The following is a 9453-nucleotide window of genomic DNA, read 5'->3' as shown; positions in this document are numbered from 1 at the left end:
CGCGCTCAGTGGAAACGTACCATTACTTATGGCGCGGTACGGAATTGGTGGAACGTTCGTAATTGGTCGTGGCTTCATTCCGTCGATTCCGCCGTTTTCTATTGTACAAATTTATTTCTTTTACGGATTCCGCCGATGCATGCGTGTGTGCGTGTGCATATACATGCATGCCCTTATAAAAAATTACCTTGTTAACCCGATTTAAACGGAGAAAAGTGTCTTCTATACAAACGCATGATTAATCAAGAAGCTAAGATGTGTCGGATTCCCACCTGGGTGTTCTCCGGGTGTCATATCATCCTTATTTAACGTTCGATAAATAACAAGATTGGAGTGATACCTGGGTGACACTCAGAGACATAGGCCCGTATTCAGAACGCGCTTTTATCGATAAATTTTATCTCTGAAATTCTATAATATACGTGACGTAAAGTATAGTATGTTAGTGTGCTAACATTGTTGTAAGCGCGTTCTGAATACGGGCCATAGAGAATGGATCCGTATCTAATAGCGTTTTCGGCCCGATCGGGTTTGCACCAACCTTGGTTGGATTAATCTTTCCTATTGGTTGATGTCACCCGCTCTACCAATAGGAGAGCACAAAACACCATTAATCCAACCCAGGTTGGTGCAAACCTGGCCTGGCCGAAAACGCTGTAAGTATCAAATGTAGTCGACAATAATGAGAGAGAGGGACCGTGGGAGACGGCCATCTCCCTCTCATTCTCTCTCCCATTACATCATTGAATGGAAAGAGATAGAAATGGCCGTCTGCCACGGTCCCTCTCTCTCATCCCTATCGACCATTTTGACACATGGATCGCGCAGTTCATTCTCTATGTCTTTGATGGCACTCGAGTGATAATCTGAACATAACCCTGAAGATAATTAATTAAATCTCCAGATAAATACAGAAGTCAATATGGTTAGAATATGAATGTCGTATAAATAGTATATAGAAAGGCGAAAATTTAAATCAAAATCAAAACAATCAAAATGGATACACAAATCGAAGTTGGCAATGTCTCTATCATATATATGTGTGATTTCCGATCTGCAGAAATTTATTTTCCTATGTCCTATTAAGCGGAACTTGTGAATGCGCAACAATGCGAGCCAATGACAAACGCTATTCTGGTAGATCTAATGAAAGTGATCTACGGGAAGATTCTTGCAATTGGTCAGAGCTAATTGCGCATTCCGCAAATTCTGTTCAATGGGAAAAAACATTTTAGCGGAACGGAATCGGCGAAATAAACCCACGACCAATTACGAACGTTCCGCCAATTCCGCATTGCGCCAATTATGCACCATGGGAGAGACCGCGCCATTACGGATTCATAAGTAAAAACCAATCGCTCGGTGAGTAAACTGCATTCCAAAAACCATAGAAAAAAATCTGTTGCAACCTTTTAGTCGGTGAGTGTACATGTCGAAAGAACAACTTATTACGTTCCATTTTTAATCGATTTAAAAAATATATTTGCCTTCACAAAAATCAATCTTTACGCATTGAAATTTACTGACAAATGTTTAAACTTCACTAAATTTGCAACTGGAGCCATCTAATGTGAGCGGCGGAAAATAGGTTTATTATCTAGGTGAGCGGTGGAAATTAAGTTATCAACTAATATATATGTATACGTGTATAAGCATACATGTGAATGTGTGTGTGTGTTGTGCGTGCGCCTGTATGTATACACATACACTCATATAAGTACACCCAAGGACTTCGATTTTTTCCCTCGATTACTTTTTTAAACTTCCCAAAATTCAGGGGATCGATTCTGCATCATAAAACGAGTTGAAAATTACAAAAGTGAGCGAATTTACTAGAATACTGATAATTTGCTTGGTCAACACTTAGTAAATTTGCTCACTTTTGTAATTTTCACCTTGACTGAAGATACAGAATTGACCCCTAGATTATTTCGTCTTTACGTCAAATTTAGTTGTAAGCGGACGTAAGGTTTAGTCGTGTCGTTAATCGCACACCGACTATGAGCATTAATGTAGAAAAGTGATTATTTCTATTTGTGAAAATTTTCGAGGAAAAGAATCGAAGTCTTTGGGTGTACATACATATATACATTAAACATTTAAGTGTTAGCTAAATTAGTAAAGTTAAATATAAAAGTATATAAATATTTTAAACGACACATTATTTAACAAAATATGTGTATCATTTTATTGCCAAAGTTGATTATATTATATCACTGCATTGAGATACTTTATATAAAGCAGCTTTTAATATACAATAATTTTTGTGCCAATATTTAATTCTTATTCATTTTATATCTTATTTAATTTACCATGATTTTAAAAATTATTAACTTACTTTAATTTTAATAAAATGATACATAACGTCATATATGTATACAATATATATTTATGTATATATATTATATTATGTATTACATATATTATATATATTACATACAATATATGTATATATGTATCCATATACTTCAAGAATATTATATTTACATGAATTGAAAACAATATTCGTTGTTAGAATCTTTATAGTCTATACCCTAATAAAATGTTATGGTGAATTCGATCTCTCGCACTACATTGGATCAATGCATATTAAAAGCTGCTTTATATAAAATATCTCAATGCAGTGATACAATATAATCAACTTTGGCAATAAAATGATACACATATATTTTGTTAAATAATGTGTTGTTTAAAATATTTATATACTTTTATATTTAACTTTACTAATGTCATATAAAGCAGCTATAGTATGCACTGATCTAGTGTAGTGCGAGTGACCAAATTCGCTATTAGCAATTTGCACGTAAATTGGTAGCAAACTCGATTAAATTTTGATTACAAAACCATAGCCATCTGTGTTCACATTTGGCTATGGATTTGTCGACAAAGCCTGCTGACATGTTTTGCCAGCAGATTGCTGGTAAAAACCGAGCAAAGCCTGCTGATAAAATCTGATAGCAAATTGCGAGCAGAAACCGAGCAGAGCCTGCTGACATAACCTAATGGCAGATTGGCAGCAAAACTGAGCAAGATCTCATTTTCATTTAAATCGACCTGATTTTATAAGAAATTTTGCGTACATATATACATAATTATATATTATTTATACATACTGGTGTGAAAACTGGAAACAATCACTAACAACAAATGTGGAAATACAATTTTATTACTAAAATATTATTGATTAGCTTCACATTTCAAAAATACACATGAGAAAGTTACAAAATAGTCAAAAAAATATTCGGAGATTCAGAAAGCACACTCTGAAGGAGCTTGGGATCTCTAGATTTGCCTATTCGATTTACATATACCAATTCTTATAGGACTTCAGGACAATTTCTTCTTACGAGAAACAAGTCCATCTCATAGCGATGCCGTAAATAAAAATAACAGGTCTTGCTCGGTTTTTGCTGCCAATTTGCCATCAGGTTATGTCAGCAGCCTCTGTTCGGTTACTATCACCAATTTCCTAGCATAGTATGTCAGCAGCCTTTGTTATATTTTTGACAGCAGTTTGCTGACAATATCTGGTACAAACTCTGTGCACAATTTGTTGCCTTTCTGCAATCAGAAATTGGTAGCAGACTCTGTTCAAAATCTGTCTCCACTTTGCTATCAGGGAAATTTTGCATAGGTAATATATAAATGATTACATATGATTATACATAATTATATATTTATATATACTGCTGTGAAAACTGGAAACAATCAATACAGTTTTATTGCTAAAATATTATTGATTAGCTTCAAATTTCAAAATACACATGAGAAAGTTATAAAATAGTCAATAAAATATCCGGGGATTCAGAAAGCACACTCCGAAGGAGCTGGGAAATCTCTAGAAGATTTGCCTATTCGAATTACATATGTCAATTCTTATAGGACTCCTAAGCGTTTTCTTCTTACGAGAAGCAAGTCTCGTGATGGAGTTGTATATGAAAATGAGAGAACTTGCTCGGTTTCTGCTGCCAATCTGCCATCAGGTTATATCAGCAGGCTCTACTCAGTTTCTGCTCACAATAGTCGCAATTTGCTGTCAGGTTATGCAGCAGACTTTGGTTTGGTTTTTATCACCAATTTATTGACATAATACATCACGAGGCTTGGCTATATTTTTGACAGCAGTTTGCTAGCATTGTCTGATAGTACTCTGTGTACAATTTGTTATCTTTCTACAATCAAAAATTGGTAACAGGCTCTGCTCAAAATCTGTCTCGGTAGGCTTTGCTATCAGGGTATATAAGCTTTTCTATAGCAACCGTAATTCTTTCGGCCTATGAATTTATTAACTAATGGCTTCAAATGTTGCAGTTGAATTTTCTGTTGGATTGCGTCCTCCCACAGTGTTACAATTTATAATTTTATTTTATTAACTTCCGGCATCTCAATTCCATTTCCAGGAATGCCTTCATATTAGGATCTTTTACTTTGTCAAAGATAGTTTTTTGTAAATCTATATTGGACTTTTCTATCATGTTACTCAATCTTTCTGTATATTTAATCCATACACAATTCGTGCATCCTGACATACAGCAATTAGTCGGTTCTGTCAAATCATCCACTGAAATTTCTTTTGCATGATCAGTCCGAACTTCGTCATCTTTTTGGATCGATGAATGTCGTCGATAATAACAGAGACTTTTACTAATGATTAGCCTTGACCGAAGTATGGAACTCATTTATTTTGATTCTGTCCAAGATACATGTGGTGCAGAATAGTTATTTTTATAATTAATGTTAATTAATAGAAAAAGAATAAATATCACAATGAAAAATAACTGTTTTGTTCCTTTTGCAAATAATATTTGAAATAAATTCAAGAAAATCTTATCTAATCTATTGTGAAATAGTAATATTTAAACCCTAGACACAACGTGAGGCAACAGTGATAAGAATAGCGATAGGAATAACATAGGGTGCATTCCGTTTCATGCATGATGTGCATAATGCATCATTTATCCTTGTTTAACATTCGATGGACAACAAAGATAAATAATGCATCATGCGCATCATGCGTGAAACGGAATGCATCCATAGAAATAAACAGTATATAATTATCGCCTTCCGTTGCATATTGGCTGCGTTCAACGGATTCAACAGTTGAGTAAGCGCTCACTGCTATTGATATATTCTTCCAAATCTAAAATGTTGATTGGATGGTCTAAAAGAATACACCAATAACAGCGAACGCTCATTCAATTGTTGAGTCCGCTGAACGCAGCCAATGCCGCGAAAGAAATAAAAATGTCAACCAATCTGGGACGCGGTCCGATTCACGCTCACAATGCTTAAAAATCATTTTATCCTTGTTATTTGTCAAATGTTAAACGAAGACAAACGATGCCATGAGCGTTGTTAGCATGAATTGGACCACGGCCCTGAGGGCTTATTACGGTTTTTCGGTGAATTTAGTCACTTTTCACATTTTCATTTCACGTGACTTTGGTCACCCAATTACGGAATTGTCGAGTGAAAATGTGAAATAACTAGGCACTTCCGATATAGTAATCTCACATTTTCATGAAACCAAACCAAACCTCTCGTCTCGAGTATTGCATCATTTTGCATAAAGTTTATTATTATAATTAGTTAGAAGAGATGAATGTTACAGAAAAACAAAAAAGAATTTTATTAAATTACATGAATGTGAATGAAGATTTTGCACGAGGCCGCTTGCGATATAATAGCGGCAATAAAAAAGTATTAGTAAGTACTACACATTATCTGTCAATATATGTTAAAATATAAGATTTTATTAGCAATGTGATAGTATTTCATATTTAGTAGATAAATATCAATATTGTATAAATATCAGCTTTAAGAAAATATAACCTCAAAAGTATCAAAAATTTTATTTACCTGTAAAGACTGCGGAATTCATTTTTAGATATACTAAAGGGATCTGAGGCATCCCGCAAATGCCTTCGTATTTGTAGAATTCTTATTCTACATTCTCTATTATTCCTCCTATCTTCCTCTTGTTGCACAAGCATGAACATTAAATTATTCATTATATTATGACGGAATAAGAATAATGCGTCTTTCTTTGTCACTCTTGCGTGATTTCACACTTTCACGGCGAAATTTTATGCCGAGCCCGCTCACACGAATAATTTCGTATTCTCATGAAGTGAAATTAACCGTAATTGGGTGAGTTTCTCACTTCCGTCATTTTCACCCAATCCGAGAACCGTAATAAGCCCCCTGATTTCGTATATAAACTGTAGTATATTCTAGAGTTATGGCTTCTGCATATTGGACGTGGAAACGCTTGCCGCGCGACAAAATAAGACGCGATAACCAATGAACACATTAGGAGCTATAAGCTTATTGGCTACCGCATTACATTTTGCCGCGCGGCAAGCGTTTTCGCGTTCAGTGTGAAAAAGTCATTATTCTAGTAAGAATCGAGACATAAGGGTATCTACCTATGCAGCGGAATATAGCGTAACGCGGAACGAGAGCGGAACCAATCACAAGCGTTCCGCACCAATTGCAGTTGGCCCGCTCTTGTTCCGCGTTATGCTATTTCGCTACATGGATAAGCACTCTAAACGGTCCTCTTCGTGATTGGTGCCGCCCTGTTTTAGTTTATTAATGTGTTAGTGAATGTAAGTGAATAGGTGAAAGTAATTTTCATAAGTATAGTACACTCACCGACTAAAAGGGTGCAACAGACTTTTTTCTATGGTTTTGGAAATGCAGCCTACTCACCGAGCGATTAGTTTTTGCCAACGACATATATACCTAGACCAAGCATTCCCATGCTTTTCACTGGTGGGGATTGATGCCGAAAATCGACAGTTTAGGTGGAGCTATGTTATCTCATTTTATCTTGCAGTATATTCTTTTTTAACCTTTTTGCACCGTTCGTCTACACTTTCTGCGAGTGTATGGCAATTGCCCATGATCCAATTGCGCACAAGCCAATCATAGCGCTAAAAAAAATAACCCTAAACTCCTTACGCAGAAGTTACTATGATTGGCAGTGGGAAATTGCTACAGTGCGCAATTACACCACTTCCATAAAAATCTATTATTACGGAATACAAAAGATTGCTTCAACAAGGTCACGAGCCAGTAAGCAAATGAGCTCTATCAAGATGGCCGACGCAAATCCTCTGAAACAGTACTATCAATAGACACTACACTACTCCCAAAGACATAGAGAATGGACTGCGCGATCCGTGTGTCAAAATGGTCGATAGGGATGAGAGAGAGGGACCGTGGCAGACGACCATTTCTATCTCTTTCCATTCAATGGTGTAATGAGAGAGAATGAGAGGGGGATTGGCCGTCTCCCACGGTCCCTCTCTCTCATTATTGTCGACCACATTTGATACACTACTTAGATCGCGCAGTCCATTCTCTATGTCTTTGACTACTCCTCTCGGAGTGACATGGCTGACACGACATGGCGCGAAAGTTTTTAGATTACGTGTTTTAAACTATGTTGTACTGGATGAATAAACACTTGCGTTTCTTGAGGTTTATTAGGGGTTATTTCAGCTATATCGCAGTCTAGTAGGAAGGCCAGTTTCAATCGGTCAGTTGAGATGTTAATTTCCCTTCTGTCTTGATATTTATGGTATATAATCTGTCTGTAATCTTGTTTACTACCTCAAACGGACTTTTATATAGCTACTATAATGGTTTTCGTACAGTATCGTCACGTAGAAATACGTGGGTACACGCATGGTGTAATAAGACAAGGTGTAACATTGCGCATAATGGCGATGGCATAATAGAACAACCAATCATATTTGGGTCCAGATGCAACTGCGAAATTTGAATACGACATTATGAATTTAATGATATAAATAACAAAAATCATAAAATCACAATTTTCAATAAAGTACAACATAAATATACCTGAAATAATAAAAGTTGAGTAAAAAATTACAGAAAGAAAACAAGCGTTTTTTGGGCAAAGTTATATTTATTCCTCAACATAGTTGCCTTCGAGGGCGATACACTTAATATAGCGATTTTCCAACATTTCGACGCCCTTTCTGTAGTATGAAACGTCCAAGCCTTCGAAATACGCCTCGGTTTCCGCGATGACTTCCTCATTCGATCTGAATCTCTTTCCCTGGAGCCACCGCTTGAGGTTTGGGATCAGATAATAGTCGCTGGGGGCCAAGTCTGGAGAATACGGTGGGTGAGCAACCAATTCGAATCATAATTGGTCCAATTTGGCCGTCGCTTTCAAGGACGTGAGTGACAGTGCGTTATCGTGATGGTACAAAGCTCCTAAGCACCGGTCGCTGTGATTGGTGGTGTCCAATCGAGCCGTGGTCAATCGGGATCACCCCGTCACAAAACATCGAAAACAGTCCACTCGATTACGCTGCAACAACCCCAAACCGGTCATTGAATCATCAACGCGCTGCTGTTTTTGGTCAACGGTCAGCAAACGTGGCACCCATCGCGCCGATAGCTTTTTCATCTCCAAAAGATCGTGCAAAATGTATCCCGCCCGTTCTTTTGAGATGCCCACGGCCTCAGCTAACTCGCACAACTTCACTTTACGATCACTCAAAACGATTCGATGCACTTGCTTTACGATTTCCGCATTCATAGCCTCTTTTGGCCTTCCAGAGCGAGGTGCGCCTTCGGTGCTTGTATGACCCAATTTAAATTCACTAAACCACCGATAAACTGTTGTTCTCGAAGGAGCAGATGTGGGATAATATTTCTGCAACCATTGCAATGATTGTTCAGCAGTTTTTCCCATCAAAAAACAATGTTTGATCAAGATGCGATATTCCTGTTTTTCCATTTTTTTTTACGAAGGCGAAAGTAGCGTCACTCAAACAACTGTAGCTTGTGAACGAATGGACGAAATGTCATGAAACTTCATACATAAACTAGTGACAGATGAGCCTCTCGAAATGAGTCATGTTCATTTTCTAGTGGCGCCACCTATTGAAAAGTCCCGGGACTTTTCAGCCCATGTAGTATATGTATATAATGTATATATACATATATATATATACACATATAATAGACATTATTTTACAAAGTAAATCAACAAACAAACAAAAAGTTGTATTAACAGTTGTTTTAACGTGGTTCAAACTTTTCTTTTTAGAATGAAAATAATTCAAAAATACATAAAGTTATTAGAATATATTTTATTTTTTAAAATAATACTTATTTGTGCTGATAGTTCACTAAGATGCAGATTTGTGCTGATAGTTCACTAAGATACGATCACAGCATATCCTAAAAAATAAAATCAATAGACATTAGCATCAGAATTATAAATTGAGAACAATTAGTATTATTCTATACTACAACCAATTTTGTCGTAATCTTTTCTTAATATTTTCTTATAAACACGTATTATTGAGAAACAGATAATATGTTATAATTATACCTGGGTCAAGTTTTAAGAGAGAGATATTAATATTTTTTATATTATATATGAATTTATGATATTTGTAGTTT

General features: G+C 36.2%; 1 protein-coding gene across 1 annotated transcript in view; it reads right to left on the bottom strand.

Moving 5' to 3' along the window:
* The window catches only part of BORCS5 (BLOC-1 related complex subunit 5), a 10208-nt gene extending 3529 nt beyond the window's left edge, over nt 1–6679 (bottom strand). The window contains exon 1 of the mRNA XM_018521018.1: nt 6658–6679. The gene's annotated coding sequence lies outside the window, so the exon portion shown is untranslated. The remainder of the gene's footprint in view (nt 1–6657) is intronic.
* Between the last annotated feature and the right edge of the window lie 2774 nt (nt 6680–9453).

This window comes from Trachymyrmex cornetzi, unplaced genomic scaffold (assembly GCF_001594075.2).
Source record: "Trachymyrmex cornetzi isolate Tcor2-1 unplaced genomic scaffold, Tcor1.1 scaffold95, whole genome shotgun sequence".
NCBI lineage: Eukaryota > Metazoa > Arthropoda > Insecta > Hymenoptera > Formicidae > Trachymyrmex > Trachymyrmex cornetzi.
This window is presented reverse-complemented; position numbering and strand designations above follow the sequence as displayed.